Raw genomic sequence first — 10,709 nt, 5'->3', positions numbered from 1 at the left:
CAAACAGTGCAGACAGTCATGTATGTGATGAGGAAGTATGGGACAACATTAATGTAGAAAATAAACAGATGGCCATCCAAGACAGAGGATGACACATGTTGCAAACTGGTCATGGAGGCTGCCTAGAAATATGCTGCAACACTGAGGGAGTTGCAGGAATGTCTAGCAAGTACTGGCTGTGCAGTACCTATGTAGACAGTCGCCTGGACTTTGCATAAGTGTGGCCTATGGGTTAGGGTAATCGGATGGGAAAGTTGTTCCACAGGAAACATCATCCAGGGCTCTCTACAGGTAGCATATGCATAACATCAAAACTCCCTCAAAGGCATGTTTTGCAATGTGTGATGGTGTACCAAGACCAAGTTCTAAACCCACAGACAGTATTAATAAATATACATGTGCCACACAAGCAACACCTCACTCCACCTCAGGCCCACCATCCCCATCTGTACCTTCCTGGTGCCAGTGTATGTTTGCCGTCCATTAGCAGGGACTAGGCTGGTACACATGGTGTTCTGAATTTGGAACACTGCAAAATGACACTCATGTGTGGCCAATAGTTGTCAAGCATCTGCAAAAAGGCTGAGGATGAGGAGGGGTGTCATCCTGAAATACAGCAGTGAACTGAAGCAGACATCCAAAGCTCACTAAGAATGGCTGTAGCTGCACACAGTCAAGGTAACAAATTGTGGCAGACATAACCCTGACTCCACAGCAATAGTGAAGGCACTGTGTGACCTCCAAGAGTTGTGCATGAGTTGACCTTGCAATCTGGCAGAGTTGTGGGACATTTGTAGAGCAGAGTGACCAAATACTAGCAGGTGCAGATGGGCCATGCTAGTATTCCCCTTCCAGGAATAGTGACTGCTGTAGTACACTTAACAGTTGATGCAACAAACCATCATGCTAAGGGTGTGCACACTTATGCATACACATATTGTATGCATCTCAATCAGCATCTGCGCAACTAACACATTTGTTTGATACTGCATTTGATTTTACAGGTCATATGTCACATATCAGGTTTGTGTAATGCTATCATATGCAGTATTGTGGCCCCATGGCATATCAAGGAAGAGGGTGCCATGTCAATAAGGGTGTGTACACTCCTCATAGCCACATTAAGCTTTGAAAGTTGGCAGTGTAATTGTATTTTTTGCTCATACATGCACTGCTGATGATGAGATCTGCAAATCAGACATCAGGCATTCACTATTTAACATCTGTCTTCATATCATCCCTTGTATGTGTCAGACAAACATATAGGGGCTGTGAGCAGCAGTGCAAACATAACTAACACACATATACATGTTCAACAATGGGATGTACACCTGAGAGGTATGGTGCACAGTACATGGCAGGGTGCTGAACAGGTGTACAACAATACTGTGTACATGGGTGCAGTGTGTTCCGGGCAAGGGGCATCACCTACTAACAAAAGTCATGCATCACAGAGATGTATAATGTTGGTAACAGGGATTGACTATAGCTGCAGTGCATACTGTTGAGTGCCATATGTCATGCATGCTGACAATTGGGTAATGAGAGGTCTGTGTGCAATATCTTTGTGGAACCTCACCTGTAAGTGTGTGTGTGTGTGTGTGTGTGTGTGTGTGTGTGTGTGTGTGTGTGTGTGTGTACAACTAAGCAATGATGTACAGGTCTTAAAGTGCATTTCTTGTTTTCCCCTCACAGGTAGCAAGGTGGGTCAGGGTCCCTCCTGCAGGCAAACTGATGTTAGTGTCCATACAGACTCTGACAATGATTATAGGTATGGTGAGGCACAGGCAGGATTGTCAGGGGCTGAAGCTGTGCCATCGGTTGACACCCCACTGTTATCCACCCCATCTCCGCACACAGTCACATTGCCTATACATACCCCATCAAAAGTGGCCATAGATGAGGGACAGTTGGCAGGTGGTGGCATTGGACAGGACAGTGTGGTGACTATGGCAAGTGTGTCTGGACACAGCAGCCATAGCCAAATGACTGTCAAGGTACCACACAAGCAGATGTACAGAGGTGCTCATAGGAGGGCTGCTGGTCATCATGCCCCTGGCAGAAGTGCCAAAGCAGGTGTCACCAAATGCATGCTTCAGGCCATCATGGAGGCACGGACACATATGGAACGTTATACCAGACAGGGTCTGAGGCTCCAGAGGGCTATTCATTCTGCTGTTATTGACAACATCCATGATCTTGCAGTTGCCCACCGTTATTTTGCAGAGATCTTGGATAGATAGTTGGGTGAGATGGTGGGACTCCTCGACCTATCAATGTCTGTGCTTGAGCATATGGTGGGAGTAGTGTGAAAGCCATGTGGACATAGGTCAGCAATACCAACAGGGAGAGGTCAACGTGGACATGCAGAAAGTCAGAGCTGCTCCCGTAGTGGCAGTACCAACACCAGCACTGCAGGGGAGATGCTGTCCACACCACAACATAGCAGGCCACATGCACATGGCCCTGGTTGGTACCAAGAGGGGCCCAGTTCCACAGGACATTTGTCATCATCAGGGGAGAGTACCATATCTGACCTTATACCTGGTAGTGCCCGTGGAACCCCTGGCAGACACAGTTTTCGTGTCTGTGGCCAGAGATGATAAATTGCACACCCTTCCAGGTACGGCCTGCAGCTGTTCAACAAATCCCTGTATAGGGCAGTCACATGGCAGAACGTTGTGCATCCATACACACACACATCACCAACACAGCTAGGGCAACCCCATACCTACACACACCACATCTGCACAGCCCAATTAATAATGAAACCCCTAGCACACACACATGATATCAACCAAACAGCTCAGCCTAGGTCTCTGGCAAACCCACAACACACCCTGTGCATATGATGATAACTGTGCCACATCCCTGTCATCCATAGCATAGATGCAGGGACAGGCTAATATGGTTCTGATGCACAGGGTGAATGTACTAAGGTGTACCAATGTAATGCTGTGTAACATGTTTTCAGCACTAAAGTTTAATGCTTACATGTCAGGGTGTGTAGCTGTCCAGCCATGATGCATTATAGCTGTTATTAACACTGATTGTGGTCTCCATAATATACTCCATCTGTGTGTAGGTGTCTATGTGTCAGCAGGATGTTGGTCTGCTGTTTCCTACAAGGGGTATGGCACTGTGGTGACACCTTGACTGTGCCATATCCTGGGTACAGCTGAACACAAGTCACAGGTCTGTATAACAGTTACTGCATGTGCCACATGCCTGATAGGTCTGAGGGGTGTATACAGGTGAGTGCATGGTGGCTGATGTCAACAGCCCTTCTACAGTGGACAATGGTAAGTGTACTGGGTGGTACACACCACATGTTTGTGTATAACACACCCACAGAGGCTTTGGTGTTGATGTAATGCCCAGAGAATACTGTACACATGGATGTATGTACTTCTGCAGGGAACACATTTTAGCCTATGTAATTCCACCAAGACAGAATAGGCACAACATCACATCAGGAAATAATCACTCTACTAGTTTAATGTAATTGATGATGGTACTGGCAGGGTGTATGTCCCCTTCCCCAATGTAGTGCAATCCTCAACTTGGTAAATGTAGGTATGCTGGTGTGGGTGGCACAGCCCTACCCTTTGGATAGTGTGTGGTGGTGTAGAACTACAGATAGTGTGATTGACAACTACTTAACCTGTTAACATAAACTGTACAGTATTACAGCTGACTAAGCAGGGGGATACACACAACAATAACTGCAATGATGGTGGTTGTGGCCACAAGATCCACACCCAGCTAAACATATCAACCCCAGTATCACTGTACAGCTATACAATGGGGAAGAGGGCATTTACACATCTACTACTAGCTTTGATGGAATGAATTTTCACAAGATGATACCTTTGAAATGTTAGCATTTGCCAGTCAGTTCTTGGACAGATGACCTCCTGGGACATGTATTTTTTTGCAAACTGAAGTAGATCCCGTCACATGCACACAGACTTTTACTTGGCAACACTGAGAGTAGAACCCCTACCTAAGTACCTATTGCTACTAATGTGTGTGGCCTTAATTGCACACACCACACAGCTTTTAGGATGAGGTGTGTCCCAGGTTACTTGTTAAGTGAAGAACATCACCAGGCCTTGCACAGTATGGTAATGGGGGAGGTACTGGTTGTTTATGAACAATATATAGTGTGACATACTGTCAGATATACATTGACAAACACATAGTCATAGACACATCTGAGAGACCTGGGTTTATCAGTGCTATCTTGTCAGCGAGTACATTCTGTTACAGATAATTTGTACACAGCACATGCATCATTGGTCTGGATAATTCAATCAGTTACCTGTATGGTTGATCATGACAGTGGTCCCCATACAGTGGACTTTGGGACATGTACTGGATGTACCATGGTGTAAAGACAGTATACCCAGCACTCACACCCCACATTGGATATTTTACTCACTGAAACCATGATAATACTCTGGCATACTGACATTCACACATTGACCAGGACTGCAATACAACCTCTTGTCTATCTCAAGAGTGCTACTATAAGGATATGCATCTATTGCACATGCCACAGGGATAGTAGGGTGATGATTTGTCATGGCTCTCCTACGGTCAGCAATATCACTATCCCTTATACTGTATGGCAAGGTGTATTGTATTAGGAGAATGTGGCCTCAGAATGCTGTATCCTACAAATATACACACTTGCACACATACACACACTTACCAGGACTCAGAGGGTAACCCATGCCTATCTACCCATTTGTCCAGCAGCATTGTGCTGGCACTGCAAGTTCCAGGTAGCCCATAGGGTGAAGAGTGTAACAAGGTACACGCAATGTCCATTACAGTAGCAGCCATTTCTAACTATGGCAATGGGGGGTGTAGTGGCCCACAGGGTATTATCAACTACAGGTTTCCAAACACACAGATACTGTTATTCTCAGTAATGCACACTGACACATTTGTCAGTACTGGGGCCCATAGTGCAAGTGTTCCTAGGTGTGTACCAGGATATTGTGCATGGAGAGGTGAAAAGAGTAGGTGATGTAGGTACAGTGGTATCATGCCACCGGCCATTTGTCAGCAGGCCATCTATCAACTGATGCCATGTGAGTGATCCTCAGGGTAAGAGTTAAATCAAACATCCAATCATCTGTTTGCCTCTTGCAGAGGGGCAGTGAGGTGCTCCAATTGACATGTATGCAATATATATTACAGAACATGGTCAGTGGCTGTCTTGGAGACCTGTACCCAAGCATGTTCTGTTGACTGTGGTAGTGTAGTTGAGGTATCCATGGCATATGGTGCATACAGCGTGGGGTTTCCTAGCTGTGGCATTCATAACACAGCTGGGCAGACATGTCAGTGTCAGCCAAGCATACATTGCCTGTAAGCAGCCAAGATGGATATCTGAAATCTGCACATCTGTACAGAGGACAGACAGACATCAGCTAGCTAACTGGTTACACAGTAGGATGAAAGTTTTGACAGATAGATGTTTGACACTGATAGGTATGCCATTACTACATGACAGCAGCCCTCAATGACATGGCTTATACAGACAGTAGTCTACAGGTAATATCCACATGTCAGATCAATATCCAGTAGCAAATACTTAATGACACAAAGCTCACACACCAAGAACATGATAGTCAGGATTCAGAGTCCATCTTTGCATGCTGGGGTGTTTGGTTCCAGTTCTACAATCTGCAATCTACTCTTACTTGGGAAAGCACTATTAACAGTAGTAACGTAATGATACACTACATGCCAGTGTGACTGCATATAACCTGTGATACTACCCATATATGAAACACATTCAAATGGAAAAGACTGCTGCACAAGCCCTATATACTCAGGTGGCCCAGACAGTAGACTCACACCCCTTGCTATTGTAATGGCAGCACATAGAAGCATGTTATGTACATGGAATTAAATACACTTATTAAAGATGTCATTACTCTGCTATTTTATCAGACTGGAATTTGATCAGTGGTTACCAGGGTTGAGCTATGCTTAGCAAGTGTAAGCATTGCTTAAAAGTAAATGCTAAGCACATTTGCGCACTGGTAAGCAAAGCTTGCACTGTGTGAGCGCCTTTTCATTTAATCATATGTTAGCACCACTTACCGTCATGCAAACCCACTTAAAGCTGCTCAAAACTTCCTTAACCACTCTGTATCCAACAGTCCTTGTTCTGCCTAGCAACAAAATAAACAGCCCTTGAACCCAGGACCCTGTACACTATAGTCACAGCAGTTAACAACTAAGCCATCACAGTTATGAAGAAGTTTGTTGTTTTTTCCAATATATCTGTCAGTACACACACTGAATAGTAGTGAAAAACTGCTTTGACTTCTACAATTGTGTAGCACTTGCTAGTGAAAATATTGTTGAATCAGTATGTTGTTATATCTATATAAACACATATCAGATAAATATGGTGGGATACGTCTGGGAAGGTAAATACAACACTCATGTTTATACATAAGGATATGGATATATATATATATATATATATATATATATATATATATATATATATATATATATATATATATATATATATATATATGTACATACACATATATATTTATATATGTATTTATATACATCTGTATATATATATATATATATATATATATATATATATATATATATATGTGTGTGTATAATACATGTATATATATATATATATATATATATATATATATATATATATATATGTGTGTGTGTGTGTGTGTATATAATACATGTATATACATATATATATATATATATATATATATATATATATATATATATATATATATATATATATATATATATATATATGTATATATATATATATGTGTGTGTGTGTGTGTGTGTGTGTGTGTGTGCGTGTGTGTGTGTATATATATATATATATATATATATATATATATATATATATATATATCTAACATATGTCCATAACATCTAGTGGAGTCAAACCTCAGCACCAATAGTCATAACCTCTTAGTGCAAGGGGATGTCATATAAGTATTTCAGGTATAAATGTAGAATGTTGCTACAGTAACATGGGTTGTCTTAACAAAAATGTTGTGTAGGAAGTCACATCTGATACTGAGATGTACACCATCAGTTACTGACAGACTTCATGAGATTATCATAGTGTAGTACAACACAAATCACAGTAATGATCCTGTGGAATACAACTGAGATATTACCAATAAATGTGGACAGTCTGAACACTCTGGTCAGTCCAGAGGAATATACAGAACTCCTTAGTGCAAAACGTGTGGACCAAACCTGACAAAGTGGATGTTTACAGCCATGTAAATGGGGATATCACGAAAATACTGGAATAATTAAACTCACACAGTTTATGTATTCACAAACTCCTGTCTATCCTGACACATATTAACTGGAGGAGCAGAGGTCACAAGCCCACATACTACCCACTAGTTAGTGGCATACATCTGTACAGCATCCCACTGCTTTGTCAGAAATACACAACAGTTATGGTGGCCTGGCAACAGTACTTCTGACAAATATCTGTACATAACATCACATGGGTAAATACACTGAGCTACTAGGCATGTCACATAGCACTGCGCAAACTACAGTCAGACTGCCACAACACTGGCTTACATTTCTTATGGGGGAATACACACGTACTTGCAAACATAGCAGGCTCTACAGGTATGTAACAGCATAGAGTAACAGATACCTATGTGAAAGTGCATACCCACAACCAATCTGAACACAGCCACAGTCACATATGGTAAGCGTAATTAATATTACAGTATATGGACTGTGTGAACAACACCATCCTCATATGTGCCACTCACATACTAACTGTACATATACTGGGCCAATACACAGTGTATTCCGATGTCTGACTGTGGTATGGGACATGTGTTGGTCTGTCCCTACAAACATGTACGCCAATAGGGTACCATACACTAGAGCAGCATGCAACATCAGATAGAACAGGACCAAGAACAATGACATCTACCACAGTCTGTACACAGGCCAATGTACATATTCACAATACACACTCTGTCAACAATCACCATAGGTACACATACCTCACTACTGTACACACTACAACAGAATGTCCAGGTTTTGTCTTCAAATATAAGGCCTACTATACATAACATGTCTAGCAGTTTGATATCTCACTTGCTTGTTATCAGGTATGATGTCAGTAAATAATGATGTACTGAGCATATGCACATCTTACTGCATGACATATGCACAAAGGTTGACAGACATGAGGTTGGAGGCACAAACGCAGGGCCAATATTGACATGTTGCTGGGATAAGCTCATACATTTACTGGTGTAACTGGGTTTGTTGTGACATATGTCTTCTGATGGATATGAAGTCAGTAACTCACATGGATGTCACCATGTACTGACTGCAATCATCATAGTATGCTACTGCATTTCTAAAGATAGAAAATATGTGAGTAACACAACACATGTAAGACTCCAAACACTGGACAATCTGCAGATAGCTTTACAGGTGATACTTTCCTCAACCACATAACACTGCCATGCCAGATATTAAATCATGTAGAACAGCTTTATCCACACAAACCCGGTTAAACCAACATTACTTCAAATGTAGAAGAGCAATACTTACATTCTATCCCCATGTCTGGAACATCCCCCTCCTGTTTGTTGGCCTGTCTCCACAATGTATGCTGTAAGAGGTATATCCATCTACCCTCTGTGATGCTGTTTGTCAAACACCCACATGACATCCTGCTCACACTGAAGGAAAAGGGCCAGCACCCACATGAAGTGCTTAGTTATAGGAATGTGTTTCCATGCAATTTACTATAGGAATGATACCACAGCTGTTCCACATGCAGTTAGTAAGTGGAGGACTGCAATTCGTTCACAGGCAATCAGCTGATCATGAGCATCACTTACAAAACTCAAGCTGCTGCCTAAGCAAAACAGATATACTTTTTCACATCCACCAGAAAGGGAGTGAGAGAGAGAGAAAGAGAGAGACAGATACAAAGTAAGAAAGGAAGGGAGTAGGTGATTAAGAGCCAAGTGTGTCTGTGTATGATCCATGGGTGGAGAGTGGTATCTGGGCATTATGACGGTTGCCTATATTGTGTTCTAATCCATACTGTGACATGGTAATTGCACATGGCTGTACACATTTATGGCTGAGGATTGTTGACAACAATCCCTACAATGTTTGGAAAATGTTGGCCTTGTAATGTTGACAATGGGATATGTAGCAAAACCCACACTACAATGGACTCTATCATTACACAATCACCCAACACCCACACTGATAACACACACACACACACACACATACACACTTACCAGTACGGACTTTAAAACCCCTATATGCATTGCTATTACATTGTTATGCAGTTATTGCACGAACCACGGAGCTTACATTTTGGAGAGCTCTCCAAAGGTATCATTGAAGGTGAGTGACATCAGCAACAGTGATAAAGGAGGGATAAGGGAAGTGTTGTACATGTTACTAGCCACAAAAGCAGGTGTCAAGGAAGACACAACCACACTCTCGCAGGGAGTCACACTCATTATCACAATTGGCAGGTTCAGGATTAAAACTCCTACCTAACTAGTTTGCTACACTACAGTATTACACAGTTATCACACACACCACAGAGCTTATCAGGCTGATATATGGCCAAAGGGTTATTTCAAGATGACTGATATCAACAGGCATGCTACTGTAGGGCAATGGGAGGTGTATTGAGTGTGAATGGCTTCACAATCAATAATCTCCACACACACACACACACACACACACACACACACACACACACACACACACACACACACACACACACACACACACTTTCCAGTACTGGGATGCATGGGTTCATTGCTTCACAAGTGTGTAGTAGTTGACTGTGCCTGAAGGCTATACAAGGCTAGGCTTGGCATCAGGCCACATGACAATGGTCTCCAGTGTGGCTCAGGGGTGTAGTCCCTGGATTGGCCCACATAGGTGGGTATTGTATTCATCCACTCATCTAGGTTACTATTGTGGGTGGCCAGTGCTGTGCAATGCTTGCCATGTATGTGATCTATATTCCATAACATGGACAGTGTCTGGGTTGTGTACATGTCCCACATGCATGTTCTGTGACGTGTGGAAGTGTACTTGAGGTCTCTGGGGCATATTGTGTGGACAGATTGTTATCATCTGATGTGGCATTCCTGACCTCATTTGGTGAGACCTGGCTATGGAAGTGAGGTTGTGCCTGCACCTACATTGATGCCAAGTGTGTTTGTATATCAGAGTGAGTGGAGAGTGTTCTCTGAGTAATACAAGGGTTGCCTATATTGTTCACTGATCCATAATGTCACATGTAGGACTATGGATGGTCTGCACCAGCTTCTCTGCTGTTTGACATCTGTTGTCCTTGTAAGGTAGACATTGTGACATATAGTAGTTCCTCAATATAATAATTTAGCAAACTCCCCACAATGCTTCCTGTTTTTACACAATCACAGCATCCTCCCCACAGGATACTGATGACAGACAGACAGACAGACAGACAGACACACACACACACACACACACACACACACACACACACACACACACACACTCACACACACACACACACACACACACACACACACACACACACACACACACACACTTGCCAGTACTGAAATTCAAACCCCTACCTAGCTATGTTTTGCTACTACAGT

The sequence above is a fragment of the Protopterus annectens genome, chromosome 5.part0, assembly GCF_019279795.1.
Source record: "Protopterus annectens isolate FY-2018-M chromosome 5.part0, PAN1.0, whole genome shotgun sequence".
NCBI lineage: Eukaryota > Metazoa > Chordata > Ceratodontiformes > Protopteridae > Protopterus > Protopterus annectens.
The sequence above is the reverse complement of the archived record's forward strand: the minus strand, read 5'-3'. Positions refer to the sequence as shown.